The following is a 16,007-nucleotide window of genomic DNA, read 5'->3' as shown; positions in this document are numbered from 1 at the left end:
ATATTTTCAACACAAAACCCTTAAATATGAAAACGACGAAATATGTCTTTAGTTAGAATTGGAGAGATTTAAAGCAAAAGGAAAAAGGAAAAAATAGAAAGGGGAAAAAAGTAAGTTTAGTGTCTTATAAAATAAAGACTATAAAAGAAATAAATTGAATACAAGCATAGAGGGAGATTGATATTTTATTCAATTTTCAAAGTTATGTTCATAATAAATTGAAAACTCCTCTATTTATAGAAGAACGGAAGCAACTGCGAGGCTTTTCAGGAAGCACCTGCAAGATTTTTCTTTAGCTGCTTGTAAGATGTCTGCATGAGCTGCTCGCAAATTGCTTGTTTAATAAGAAGCTGCTGCAAATTATTTCATTGAGTTGCTTGCAACCTGCCTGCATCAGTTGTTTCTATGCTGTCTGCATGAGCTGCTTGCAACCTGTCTGTTTAATAAGAAACTGCTGCAAATCATTTCATTGAGTTGCTTGCAACCTGCCTGCATCAGCTGCTTGTAAATAAACTTCAACAGAGTACTAAATGGATAATCTTATTCAGGAGGATTATCTATAGCGGAGTAATGAATGGACATCCACAATATAATATTTTTATAACACTCCCCCTTGAATGTTCATTAAAAGATAATGTGCCTCGTTAAAACCTTACTAGGAAAAATCCAGTGGGAAAAAACCTAGTGAAGAAAAAAGAGTACACATATTTAGTAATACGCATTTCTAGCTGCCTCATTAAAAACCTTACAAGAAAAACCTATGGGAAAAAATCGTAGTAAGAAAAAAAGAGTACAATGTGTATTTCACTCCCCCTGATAAAAACCTTGTTTCAAATATTTGAGTCTCCGCATTCCAATCTTGTATACCATCTTCTCAAAAGTTGAAGTTGGCAAAGATTTAGTGGAATGTGTTTTGTTCTATCTCCTTTTATAAATCCTCTCTTTCATTGGGCTATGCATGCAGCATTGTCTTCGTATTAAATTGTGGATCTTTTATCACATTCCAAACCACATTTTTCTCGAATGAAATAAATCACTGATCTCAACCATACGCATTCCCTACTTGCTTCATGAATAGCTATTATCTCAGCATGATTTAAAGAAGTAGCAAAAATAGATTGCTTTGTGGAGCGTCATAATATGACAGTACCCCCACATGTAAACATGTACCCGGTTTGAGATCGAACTTTATGGGGATCAGATAAATAACCTGCATCTGCATAACCAACAAGATCTCCACAACCTTTGTTAGCATAAAACAATCCAATATCAAGAGTTCCCTTTAAAGGAGAAGCAGCTGAACTCATTCCAATATCTCTGTGTAGGAGAAGAGCTATATCTTGCTAGTAAATTAACAGAAAATGCTATGTCAGGCTTTGTAGCATTAGCAAGATACATAAGTACACCAATTGCATTGAGATAGGGTGTTTCAAGACCAAGGAGTTCCTCATCTTCTTCTGGATGTCGGAACGGGCCCTTATTCACTTCAAGTGATCGAACAATCATTGGTGTACTCAATGGGTGCGCTTTGTCCATGTAAAAGCGTTTTAAGACCCTTTATGTATAGGCAGATTGATGGATAAAGATCTCGTCTGCTAAATGTTGAATTTGCAGACCAAGACAAAGTTTTGTCTTTCCAAGATCTTTCATCTCAAATTCTTTCTTAAGATATTCAATTGCCTTTTAGAGCTCTTCTGGAGTTCCAACAAGATTTATGTCATCAACATAAACAGCAAGTATAACAAATTCTAATGATATTTTCTTTATAAAAATACATGGACAAATAACATTATTTATGTAACCTTCTTTCAACAAATATTCACTAAGGTGATTATACCACATGCGCCCAAATTGCTTTAAACCGTACAAAGATCTTTGTAATCTGATTGAATATATTTTCCGAGATTTTGAATTTGCTTCAGGCATTTTAAATCCTTTAGGGATCTTCATATAGAATTAATCAAATGAGTCATATAGGTTATGACTTACATTTAAATGGCATGACATCTTCAGGTGTCTGGACTACAGGTCTGATCCACACAATCTTTTACAATATTGTGCACTATATTGTATCAAATATATCGTCGACGATCATTTCGTATCAGTTCGCAAGCGACATAACTTGTTGAGATCTCTTCACTTTCTTTATTTTCAGGTACCCGAACTTCTTCTGGAGTTTCATGAAATGTTATGTCGTGGGCTCTTCCAGAGCTTATTTCCTCCTTATTATGATCATTTGCTCCTATTCTTTTCAAGGATTGTTACCTTTGGAATCGATTGGCCTACCATGCTTCATGCGTACAGTAAACTCTATCCTTCAGGGACTTTAATTTTAATAGGAGTATTTGCAACGGAAATATGATATTTAATTTTTGGATCAGCAAATGCTTCTGACATTTGACTTGAATTATCTTCTAAGCGAGGATCATATTAATGATAATTCGATTCATATATCATATTTTCCAACTGTTTTATTCCATCCCCCAAATGTTAGAAAAACTAACTCATATCCCCAATCTTCTTTGGGAAACATATCTTTGTGCATTATCGTAGAGAAATTAATCATTTAGATAGTAAAAATATTTGGTTTTTGATCCTAAACCAATTGTGAGGGAAGGACTTATCATATTTTGTTGGTCTGATGCATACAAATGATGTTGTATGCAATTCAGAAAATCTTAGACCAACACATGAGGTTTTGTTCTCATAAGCAATAGTTTAGCCATTAATAGGAGGTATTCAATGTTAAACTAGCTTGGATATAAACCAGCATCATCAAGATGAACTATCTTGATTTCATAATCTGAAAATTATGCTCTTAATTGAGAAAGACAATTTCAAATGTCAAACTGCAGGTTGACAATAAACATACATGTAGCTATCTTATATATGCATCTATAAGTGGTTCACATGATAGGTGAATGAGCCCATATTCACCTTTTATATATTCCAGAATTCGGAGATTTTAGTCTCAGCTTTAGCTGGTATAATCAAGTTATTATGAGAACAAGCAACACAAGAGAATTCTTGAAGAATCTTCTAGTTCTTCAGTATATGCTTATCTGAATTCTCAAATAGCTCATTTAAAAAATGCAAATGAAAACTTCAAGTTTATCATGGCATGTGCTATCTCTAAGCAAACTTCTGGTTTACTATAGCATAAACTTTTGTATCAGTAAACTTCTGATTTACTGTGGCTACTTTTGTATCAGTAAATTTTTGATTTACTGTGACTGCTTTTGCATTAGTAAACTTCTGGTATATTGTGATACATGATGTAGTACAAATTTGAAGAATAAGGCAGGTATCTTCTCACATACATATTTACCCCATATGATTGTGGAAACATAAAAATTTTCAATCTTTCAATCATTTGTAGTCTCAGTATGATAGTCATATGTATTAATAAACTTCGGTTTATCATAACATATGTTTTGACCACAATAATGACAAATAAGCTCTTCGGGAGCCTTCCATTTATTGTCCACAATCAAATATTATTCAGACACTAGTGTCATGTGTCTTCTAGACAAACATTTAGCTCTTCAGGAGCTTTTGTTGTTCTACCAAATATTGCTCAGACACTGGTTTCATAAGAGAAAATCATAATCAAATGAACAATATAAAGCTAATTCTAAATTTATAAATGACGAAAATTAAGAATTTTAATATTTCTACCACTAACTTTGTGACAAATATCTTCTTCAAGGAGAAATATCATTAACGTCTGAATATTTTGTATCAATACGGCAACCACATAGTCATTGCATCTTTTAAGGAAAGATACACGAGTTGTTATTTCCTTCAGGGAACTCAATAACTAACCATAATATATTAATGTGGTTGTAGTAGAAAGCATTCTACAAGAATAATTTTGCCTTAGAATGATACTTAATAAAAGTATCCAAGATGTTTTACGTACAACAAGTACGTGTGGCAATGATCTTTATGCTACAAAAATAATATTTATATTCTCTATTATTCTACCTCTTCAGGAGGTGAGTTGTGGTATTTCTTCATTCACTCCAGGGAATGAAAATGTGCTTCAAAAATAACTTTGAATAGCTCATTATTTTGTTTAAGCACATAAAGATACTGCTTCAAAATATTTTCCTACTTCAAGAGGAAATTTCAATTGTGTTACTTTTTCAGGAGCAAATTTAAAATATGAAATATTGAGTATATATTCTCTCAATCATATTAACTCTTCTGGAGGTGAATTGTAATATATTTACAACAAGAGCGCGTTCATATTTACGACTTTTTTAATATTATCACATTCACTTCAGGGAATAGATTAATATTTATCAAAAATTCTCATGCTTCAAGAAATCGAATATAATTATCTGAACGCACATTAATCATATCAAATTGTGATGCTTCAACCTCTTTTAAAATATTTACTACTTCATGAGCAAATCGAGGCGTGCATGTAATATAGAGAATATTTCTCTAGCTTATCTTTAATTGTAACCATAGAAAGCCTAAATTATCACTTCTGGTGGTCATAGGCATATACCACTTCTGGTGGTTAACAAAATTTAGTTACAATGAGATATACGAAATATAACCACTTCTGGTGGTTGTATATTTCTTGCAAACTCTGCTGGAGTTTAAGTGGATCTAACAATGTTATCCACTTTGTAATCCTTTATTAAGATAATAAGGATGAAAACAAATACCAAAATAGGCATTGTACACGTAACATATAACCAAGCAAGCGATGATAAAGATATTAAAATATAAGCAAAAGGCTCAAATTAAATTACGCAAATTTGGCCACTACATATGTAAGTGATATCTACATCACTACTGCCAAGAAGAAAAACTCATCACCTCAAGGATATAATCTGCCTTATGATGCTCGGAATGAACAAGATCTGACCACGGACATAAGAGTGTCGCCTTACATTGGAGATGAACACTGAAATAGAAATTAAATTCGATGTAAGTGATCAAAATGGCAGTCTCGTGCTGATAACGTGTTATAAAATAAAGACTATAAAAGAAATAAACTGAAGACAAGTATAGAGGGAGATTGATATTTTATTCAACTTTCAAAGTTATGTTCATAATGAACTGAAAACTCCTCTATTTATAGAAGGAAGGAAGCAAATGCGAGGCTTTTCAGGAAGTAGCTGCAAGGCTTTTCTTTAGCTGCTTGTAAGCTGTCTGCATGAGCTGCTTGCAACCTGCCTGTTTAATAAGAAGCTGCTGCAAATCATTTCATTGAGTTGCTTGCAACCTGCATGCACTAGCTGCTTGTAGATAAACTTCAACAGAGTACAAAATGGATAATTGTAACGACCCGACCGGTCGTTTCGAGAGTTATAGCCCCATTTTTCCCATTTCTACTTCTTTTTTTGTTATTCAGCTATATTATGTTATATCGAGTTAGTTGGTTCGAGTCCGGAAGGAACTCGGAATGAAATGAGACACTTAGTCTCATAATGGAAAATTTTAAGTTAGAAAAGTGGACCGGATATGGACCTATGTGTAAACGACCTCGGATTTGAATTTTGATGATCCCAATAGCTCCGTATGGTGATTTTGGGCTTAGAAACGTGTCCGGAATATTATTTGGAAGTTCATAGAGGAATTAGGCTTGAAATGCCGAAAGTTTAATTTTTTGAAAAGTTTGACTGCGGAGTTGACTTTTTGATATCGGGGTCGGAATGGAATTCCGAAAGTTGGAGTAGCTTCGTATTGTCATTTGTGACGTGTGTGCAAATTTTGAGGTCATTCGGACGTGGTTTGGTTGGTTTTGGCATCGGTTGCCGAATTTGGAAATTTAGAAGTTCTTAGGCTTGAATCCGAGGGTAATTTAATGATTTGATGTTGTTTTGAGTGATTCGAAGGTTTGACTAAGTTTGTATATTGATATATGACTTGTGGGTATTTTTGGTTGAGGTCCCGAAGGCCTCGGGGTGATTCTGGGTGGTTAACGGATGTCTCGAAGTTGGAATGTAGTTGGAGCTACTGCTTCTGCTATTTCCGCACCTGCAGAAGAAAGAGTCGTAGGTGCGAGGCCACTGGTGCACATGAGGAGTTCGCAGGTGCGGGAAATGCGAGGCCGCTGGTGCACTTGGGGAGTGCGCAGGTGCGGGCGACGCTGGGCCAAGGCTGGGAATGCAGGTGCGAAGAATTGCCCCGCATATGCGAGCCCGCAGGTGCGAGGCCTTGAGCGCAGATGCGGAGATGAGGAGTTTGGGCTGGTTTCGCAGATGCGCACCTGGGACCGCAGATGCGAGTCCGCAGGTGCGAGGAAGGTGTCCGCAGGTGCGGAAGCTGGGTGATTAAGTGAGTTGCGCAGGTGCGGCTTCTTGGACCGTAAGTGCGGTCGCGCGGGTGCGAGAAAATGGCCGCATGTGCAAAAAACCTAGGCAGAAACCATAAATAGAACCCTTCGCGAATTTTGGTCATTCTTCACAATTTCAACTCGGTTTTTGGAGCTTTTGGGAGAGATTTGATGAGGGAATCAAGGGGATTTAGTTGAGGTAAGTTAATTGAGCCCTAATACTTGTATATATGGTGATTTCCCGTTGTTTTAATCATGGTAATTAGTGAAAATGATGGGTTAGGGCTTGAAATATTTGGAGAGTAATTTAAGGATTTGAAGGACCAAACGATGTCAGATTTTGATGAATTTGGTATGGTTAGACTCGTGAGTGAATGAGCTTTCTAGTTTTGTAAATTTGGTCGGATTTCGAGACGTGGGCCCGGAGGCCGGGTTTGAGCCAATTTTGGGTTTTGGTCTAATTTTGTAGTTTTTCTTGTGGAATTCATCCCATTAGCGCGTATTGATGGTATTGTACTGATTGTGAATAGATTCGGAGAATTTGGAGGCCGAGTCCAGAGGCAAGATCATTGCGGGTTAGAGATTTGACCGGTTTGAGGTAAGTAACGATTGTAAATCTAGTACTAAGGGTATGAAACCCCAGATTTCGTTTCACTCTACTATTTTGAAGTGACGCACATGCTAGGTGACGGGCGTGTGGGCGTGCACTGTTGGGGATTTGTGACTTGGTCCGTCCCGTAGCAACTGTAAAGTTGCATACTTTGTTGAAACCATTTGATACTTATATGTTTTAGAAAGAATTTCTGTAAATTAGGATGAATACCATGTTTGGGCCTTGCGCCAAAGCTATTCGGACCCTTAGGGGATGTTTCTTACCATCCTCTCACTATTTTCAATTGAAAATCTATACTCAGTCATGTTTATACTTGTTTACCGCATAACTCCATTTTATGACTCTATTTTGATGCATATAAATGTTTTGGGCCGAATGCCCTGTTTTACTGAAATGCCTGAGTGGCTTGAGAGGTTTATGACTGAGTGAGGCCGAGGGCCTGATTTGTGAGGATGAGTGTGGATCGGGGCTGCCCGCCTACATCATATTTATGACTGAGTGAGACTGAGGGCCTGATTGTGAGGATGAGTGTGGATCGGGGCTGGCTGGCTGCAACATACTTTATTATTATAGCACGTGAGTTGCCCGTGCAGATTATAGCGCTTGGACTGAAGGAGACCCTCCGGAGTCTGTACACACCCTGAATTCTTAAATATTAGAGTATGTTTTTTCATTTAAATTTATTCCATACCAACATTAATTTAATAATAATCATTACTAAGCCTCAATACCAAACTAATGAGCATAAAAAATATAGAATTGTAGAAGTTCTCTATATTTTTTTATTGCATAACAATCTCATACATAGCAAAAAATACGCCTAAAAAGCACACTATGTTATGAAAATATTATATTGTGGATGTCCATTCATTACTCCGCTATAGATAATCTTCCTGAAGAAGATTATTGTCACGACCCAAACTAACCTCTGTCGTGATGGCGCCTATTGTGGAACTAGGCAAGCCGACTCATTTCCAAAACAAATCGATATTTTTATTTTAAAGATAATTCCAAGGTTATTTAACATAAAACCTCCATTTAAAGAGTTCAAATCAAAGAAAAACAGAAGTGCGGAAAAGAAAAGCCGACATCGGGGTGTCACTAGTCATGAGCATCTACTACAATCTGTCTAACAATATCAAGGCTAACTCAGCCCGGAAAATATCTAAATAAAACTAAAGGAAGATAAGAAGGAGAAGAGTAGGGGCTGCGATCGCCAAACAACTACCTTGCTGTCTCCAAGAAAATCTGCAACCAGAACACTCAATAACCGCTACCGTGTCCAGCTACACCTGAATCTGCACACAAGGTGCAGGGAGTAACGTGAGTACGCCAACTCAGTAAGTAACAACAATAAATAAAGACTGAGCAGTAGTGACGAGCAATAAAGCATATAACGTTCATATCAGGAAATCTCAGTAAAATACCACATGCTTTTAAAATCAGGATTTGAATCAAACATCTCGTTTAAACCCAGTTCCAGTAAAAATCATTTAAAGATATTTTTCCAACAGATTTTTTCAAACGAAGGCTCAAAGCAAAGGTGAGCAAAAATGATGAAATCATAAACAACCCCTCGGGTAAAACATCGCTCATATACAGCCCCTCGGGCAAACCTCACAGTCACTCTTGCCACTCAGGCATACCTCACAATCACTCATGCCTCCCAGTCACTCAGCACTCGGCACTCGCACTCAGTAGGTACCTGAGCTCACTGGGGTGTGTACAGACTCCGGAGGGGCTCCTTCAGCCCAAGCACTATAATCTGCACGGACAACTCACGTGCTATAATAATAAATTATGCTGCAGGCGGGCATCCCCGATCCACACTTATCCTCACAATCAGGCCCTCGGCCTCACTCAGTCATAAATATGCTGCAAGCGGGCAGCCCCGATCCACACTTATCCTCACAAATCAGGCCCTCGGCCTCACTCAGTCATAAACCTCTCAAGCCACTCAGGCATTTCAGTAAAACAGGGCATTCGGCCCAAAATATTTATATGCATCAAAATAGAGTCATAAAACTGAGTTATGCGGTAAACAAGTATAAACATGACTGAGTATAGATTTTCAATTGAAAACAGTGAGAGGATGGTAAGAAACATCCCCTAAGGGTCTGAACAGCTTTGGCGCAAGGCCCAAACATGGTATTCATCCCAATTTACAGAAATTCTTTCTAAAACATATAAGTATCAAATGGTTTCAACAAAGTATGCAACTTTACAGTTGCTACGGGACGGACCAAGTCACAAATCTCCAACAGTATACGCCCACACGCCTGTCACCTAGCATGTGCGTCACTTCAAAATAGTAGAATGATACGAAATCCGGGGTTTCATACCCTCAGTACTAGATTTACAATCGTTACTTACCTCAAACCGGTCAAATCTCTAACCCGCAATGATCTTACCTCTGGACTCGGCCTCCAAATTCTCCGAATATATTCACAATCAGTACAAAACCATCAATACGCGTTAATGGGATGAATTCCACAAGAAAAACTACAAAATTAGACCAAAATCCAAAATTGGCTCAAACCCGGCCCCCGGCCCCACGTCTCGAAATCCGACCAAATTTACAAAACTAGAAAGCTCATTCACTCACGAGTCTAACCATACCAAATTCATCAAAATCCGACATCGTTTGGTCCTTCAAATCCTTAAATTACTCTCCAAAAATTTCAAGCCCTAACCCCTCATTTTTACTAATTACCATGATTAAAACAACGGAAAATCACCATATATACAAGTATTAGGGCTCAAGTAACTTACCTCAACTAAATCCCCTTGATTCCCTCTTCAAATCTCTCCCCAAAGCTCCAAAAACCGAGTTGAAATTGTGAAGAATGACCAAAATTCGCGAAGGGTTCTATTTATGGTTTTTTCCCAGGTTTTTCGCACATGCGGCCATTTTCTCGCACCCACGCGACCGCACCTGCGGTCCAAGAAGTCGCACTTGCGCAACTCACTTAATCACCCAGCTTCCGCACCTGCGGACACCTTCCCCGCACCTGTGGACTCGCATCTGTGGTCCCAGGTGCGCATCTGCGAAACCAGCCCAAACTCCTCATCTCCACATCTGCGCTCAAGGCCTCGCACCTGCGGGCTCACAGATGCGGGCAATTCTTCACACCTGCGTTCCCAACCTTGGCCTAGCGTCGCCCGCACCTGCGCACTCCCCAAGCGCACCAGCGGCCTCGCACATGCGACCCTTTCTTCCGCAGGTGTGGAAATAGCAGAAGCAACAACTCCAACTGCAATTTCCAACTTCAACAAATACGTTAACCACCCGGAATCACCCCGAGGCCCTCGGGACCTCAACCAAAAATACCAACAAGTCATATATAAACATACCAACTTGATCGAACCTTCGAATCACTCAAAACAACATCAAATCATCAAATTACCCCCGTATTCAAGCATAAGAACTTCTAAATTTTCAAATTCGGCAACCGATGCCAAAATCAACCAAACCACGTTCGAATGACCTCAAAATTTGCACACACGTCACAAATGACACTACGAACCTACTCCAACTTCCGGAATTTCATTCCGACCCCGATATCAAAAAGTCAACCCCCAGTCAAACTTCTCAAAAAATTAAACTTTCGGCATTTCAAGCCTAATTCCTCTACGGACTTCCAAATAATATTCCTAACACGTTCCTAAGCCCAAAATCACCATACGGAGCTATTGGGCTCATCAAAATTCAAATCCGAGGTCGTTTACACATAGGTCCATATCCGGTCCACTTTTCTATTTTAAAATTTTCCATTATGAGACTAAGTATCTCATTTCACTCCGAGTTCCTTCCGGACTCGAACCAACTAACCCGATATAACATAATATAGCTGAATAATACAAAAAGAATTAGAAATGGGAAAATGGGGCTATAACTCTCGAAACGACCGACCGGGTCGTTACATCCTCCCCCTCTTAAACATTCGTTTGTCCTCGAACGCGTCTAGAAACATACCTGGAGTCTCGAAGAGGCATGGATATCTGCTCCGCATCTCCCGCTCGGTCTCCCAGGTGGCCTCCTCTACAGGTTGACCTCTCCATTGCACCTTCACTGAAACTATATCCTTTGACCTCAACCTTCGAACTTGCCAATCCAAAATAGCCACCGGCTCCACATCATAAGTCATATCACCCTCCAACTGAACCGTGCTGAAATCCAAAACCTGGGATGGATCTCCAATATACTTTCGGAGCATGAAAACATGAAACACTGGATGCACACCCGACAAGCTGGGTGGCAAGGCAAGCTTATAAGCCACTTCCCCTATTCTCTAAAGCACCTCAAAAGGCCCAATGAACCGGGGGCTCAACTTGCCCCTCTTCCCAAACCTCATAACACCCTTCATAGGTGATACCTTCAGCAAAACCTTCTCCCCAACCATAAAAGACACATCACGGACCTTCCTATCCGCGTAGCTCTTCCGCCTAGACTGCGCCGTGCGAAGCCGCTCCTGAATCAATTTCACCTTATCTAATGCGTCCTGGACCAAGTCTGTACCTAAGAGCCTAGCCTCACCCGGCTCAAACCATCCAACCTGAGATCTACACCTCCTCCCATATAAAGCCTCGTACGGAGCCATCTGAATACTCGACTGATAACTGTTGTTATATGCAAACTCCGCGAGTAGCAGAAACTGGTCCCATGAACCCCCAAAGTCAATGACACAAGCACGCAACATGTCCTCCAATATCTGAATAGTGTGTTCGGACTGCCCATCCGTCTGAGGGTGAAAAGCTGTGCTTAACTCAACCTGAGTACCCAATTCTCGCTGCACGGCCCTCCAAAACTGCGATGTGAACTGAGTACCCCTATCTGAAATGGTGGAAACTGGGACACCATGCAGGCGAACGATCTCTCGGATGTAAATCTCAGCCAACCGTTCTGAAGAGTAAGTAGTACCAACTGGAATGAAGTGCGCGGACTTGGTCAGCCGATCCACATTAACCCAAATAGCGTCAAACATCCTCGAAGTCCATGGGAGCCCAACTACAAAGTCCATAGTGATCCGCTCCCACTTCCACTCTGAGATCTCTAATCTTTGAAGCAAGCCTCCCGGTCTCTGATGCCCATACTTAACCTGCTGACAATTTAGACATTGAGCCACAAACCCAACTATATCCTTCTTCATCCGCCTCCACCAATAGTGCTGCCTCAAATCCTGGTACATCTTCGCGGCACCCGGATGGATGGAATACCGCGAGCTGTGGGCCTCCTCAAGAATCAACTCTCGAAGCCCATCTACATTAGACACACATATCCGGCCATGCATTCTCAGCACGCCGTCATCACCAATAGTCACATCCCTAGCATCACCTCTTCGAACCCTGTCCTGAAAAATGAGCAAGTGGGGGTCATCATACTGACGCTCCCTGATTACGGTCATAAAGAGAAGACCTGGAGACCACACAAGCCAATACCCGACTAGGCTCCGAAATATCCAATCTGACGAGCTGGCCCGCTAAGGCCTGAACATCCAATGCCAAAGGTCTCTCTGCTGCTAGAAGATATACTAAACTCCCCAAACTCTCTGCCCAGCGACTCAAAGCATCGGCCACAACATTGGCCTTCCCCGGATGGTACAAAATAGTGATATCATAGTCCTTAAGAAGCTCCAACCATCTCCGCTGATGCAAATTAAGATCTTGCTGCTTTAACAGATACTGCAGACTCCGGTGATCTGTATAGATCTCACAATGAACCCCATACAAATAATGACGCCAAATCTTCAAGGCGTGAACAATGGCTGCTAACTCAAAATCATGGACAGGATATTTATTCTCATGGGTCTTCAACTGGCGCGAGGCATAGGCAATCACCCTACCCTCCTACATCAAAACACAACCAACGCCTATCCTCGAGGCATCACAATACACGATGTAAGAACCTGAAGCTGATGGCAGAACTAACACTGGAGCTGTGGTCAAAGCAGTCTTGAGCTTCTGAAAGATCTCATCACATTCATTCGACCACCTTAATGAAGCACCCTTTTGGGTCAATTTGGTCAAGGGCGATGCAATAGATGAAAATCCCTCCACAAAGCGACGGTAGTAACCCGCCAAACCAAGAAAACTCCTAATCTCTGTGGCTAAGGACGGTCTGGGCCAACTCTGCACCGCATCTATCTTCTTCGGGTCCACCTGAATACCCTCACTGGACACCACGTGCCCCAAGAATGCTACTGAACTAAGCCAAAAATCACATTTGGAGAACTTCGCATAAAGCTTCTCCTCCCTCAATCTTTGTAATACAATCTTCAAATGCTGAGCGTGATCCTCCTAGCTACGAGAGTACACCAGGATGTCATCAATGAATACAACGACGAATGAGTCCAAATAGGGCTGGAATACACTGTTCATCAAATGCATGAACGCTGCTGGGGCATTGGTCAGCCCAAAAGACATCACCAAGAACTCATAATGGCCATATCGGGTTCTGAAAGCTGTTTTAAGAATATCTGAATCCCGAATCTTCAGCTGGTGATAACCGGACCTTAAATCGATCTTGGAGAACACCCTCGCTCCCTGAAGCTGGTCGAATAAATCATCAATACGAGGCAAATGATAGTTGTTCTTGACTGTGAACTTGTTCAACTGCCTGTAATTAAACATTCTCATGGAACCATCCTTCTTCTTCACAAATAGAACTGGTGCACCCCAAGGTGACACACTAGGCCGAATAAACCCCTTATCGAGGAGTTCTTGAAGTTGTTCTTTCAATTCCTTCAACTCCGCCGGTGCCATACGATACGGTGGAATAGAAATGGGCTGAGTGCCCGGCACCAAATCAATACCAAAGTCAGTATCTCTGTCAGGCGGCATGCCCGGTAGGTCTGCAGGAAACACATCCGGAAAATCACGTACCACCGAAACAGAATAAATGGCAGGAGTCTCTGCACTAACATCCCTCACAAAAGCCAAATAAGATAGGCAACCCTTCTCAACCATGCGCTGAGCCTTCAAATATGAAATCACCCTACTTGGTACATAATCTACAGAACCGCTCCACTCAGCCCTCGGAATTCCCGGCATAGCCAACGTCACTATCTTAGCGTGACAATCTAGAACAGCATGACATGGAGATAACCAATCCATACCCAATATCATATCAAAGTCAACCATACTGAGCAACAATAGATCCACTCGGGTCTCCAGACCCCCAATAGTCACCACACATGACCGATATACGCGGTCCACAATAATAGTATCACCCACAGGAGTAGATACATATACAGATGAAACTAAGGACTCACGGGGCATATCCATAAAATGAGCGAAATACGAGGAAACATATGAATACGTGGAACCAGGGTCAAATAATACCGAGGCATCTCTGTGACAAACTGAGACAATACCTGTAATCACAACATCTGAAGCAATAGCATCTGGTCTGGCAGGGAGAGCATAGAAACGGGCCTGACCACCCCCTAATTTGCCTCTCCCTCTAGGGCGGCCCCTAGCTGACTGACCTCTTCCCTGAGCTGACTAGCGGATGGTGAGGTAACTAGTGCTGTAGTCGGAGGCTGACTCCTCTGCTGAGATAGACCTCCATGACGACGGGGACACTGCCTCCACATATGCCCAAGCTCCCCACACTCAAAACAACTCCTTGATGTTGGCGGCGGAAACTGAAGGGAACCCCTAGCACCGGGATGACTGGTAGAAGAACCTGGCATGGAAGAGCCCTGAATAGGTGGAGCACGAGATGAACTTTGAACTGGAAGGGCACTAAGTGATGCATGGCCCTGATGAGAACTGTGAGAACCATGGACAGATGATGCACCCCGATGAAATGGCCGAGCTGACTGAGCCTGTCTGAAATGACGACCTCTACCATGCTGGAACTGACCCCCAAAAGGAGCACCGTTGAATCCACCCTGACCACGAGGCCTCTTGGCCTCCCATTCAACCCTCTCCTGACCGCGAACCATCTCAATCTGCCGAGCAATGTCGACAACCTCATCAAAGGTAGCACTCGAAACCCGCTCCCTGGTCATAAGCAACTGTAGCTGATAAGTGAGGCCATCAATAAGCCTCATGATCCTCTCTCTGTCCGTGGGAACCAACCAGGTAGCATGACGGGCCAACTCGGAGAACCGCATCTCATACTGCGTCACAGACATATCACCCTAGCGGAGCCGCTCAAACTGTCTACGCAGCTCCTCTCTGCGGGATCGAGGCACGAACTTCTCCAAAAAGACCACGGAGAACTGCTGCCAAGTAAAGGGTGCTGCGCCAACAGACCTACGCCTCTCGTAAGTCTCCCACCATCTGAGTGCAGCCCCAGAAAACTGAAAGGTAGTGAATGAGACCCCACAAGTCTCCAAAATACCAGCAGTACGGAGTATCCTCTAACACCTGTCCAAAAAGTCCTGAGCATCTTCTCTCTCTGTGCTACTAAAAGGTGGTGGCTGAAATCTCCCAAACCTCTCCAACCTACGCTGATCATCCTCAGGCATAGTAGGAACCACATAATCCTGAGCAACAACAACCGGCTGGGCTGGTGGTGCCTCTGGTGTCTGAAGTCCCTGAATAACCTGCTCGGGTGTGCGAGCGACGGGAGTCTGAGTGCCTCCCCTGGCCTGAGAAGTGGTTGCGGCCGTCGAAATAGAGACCGCCTGAGCAAGGCCAGTACACGCTGTCAGAATCTGAGCTAGGGCCTCCTGAAGGCCTAGAATCACAATAGGCACAGGTGGTGCCTGAGCTGGTGCATCAACAACTGGAACTTGGTCCTGATCTGGGACAACCGGTGGATCTGTAGGTACTGCCCCAACTGTTGTACGGGCTGCACCTCTGCCCCTACCACGGCCTCTACCGCGGCCTCGGCCTCTACCGCGGCCTCGGCCTCTCACGGCCCTGGCTGGTGGTACTGGTGGCTGGCCCTCCTAACCGGTAGTACGAGTCCTCACCATCTGTGAGAGAATGAAACAACAAATGTTTAGTTACTAGAATCAACAGATTCGCACGACAAGAATTCAAGAATGTGGAGTTTCCTAAAGGTTCTGCAGCCTCTCGAAGATAAGTAAAGACGTCTCCGTGCCGATCCGCAAGACTCTACTAAACCCGCTCATGACCCAA

Source organism: Nicotiana tabacum, chromosome 17 (genome assembly GCF_000715075.1).
Source record: "Nicotiana tabacum cultivar K326 chromosome 17, ASM71507v2, whole genome shotgun sequence".
Classification (NCBI taxonomy): Eukaryota; Viridiplantae; Streptophyta; class Magnoliopsida; order Solanales; family Solanaceae; genus Nicotiana; species Nicotiana tabacum.
Note: the sequence above shows the minus strand (reverse complement) of the source record.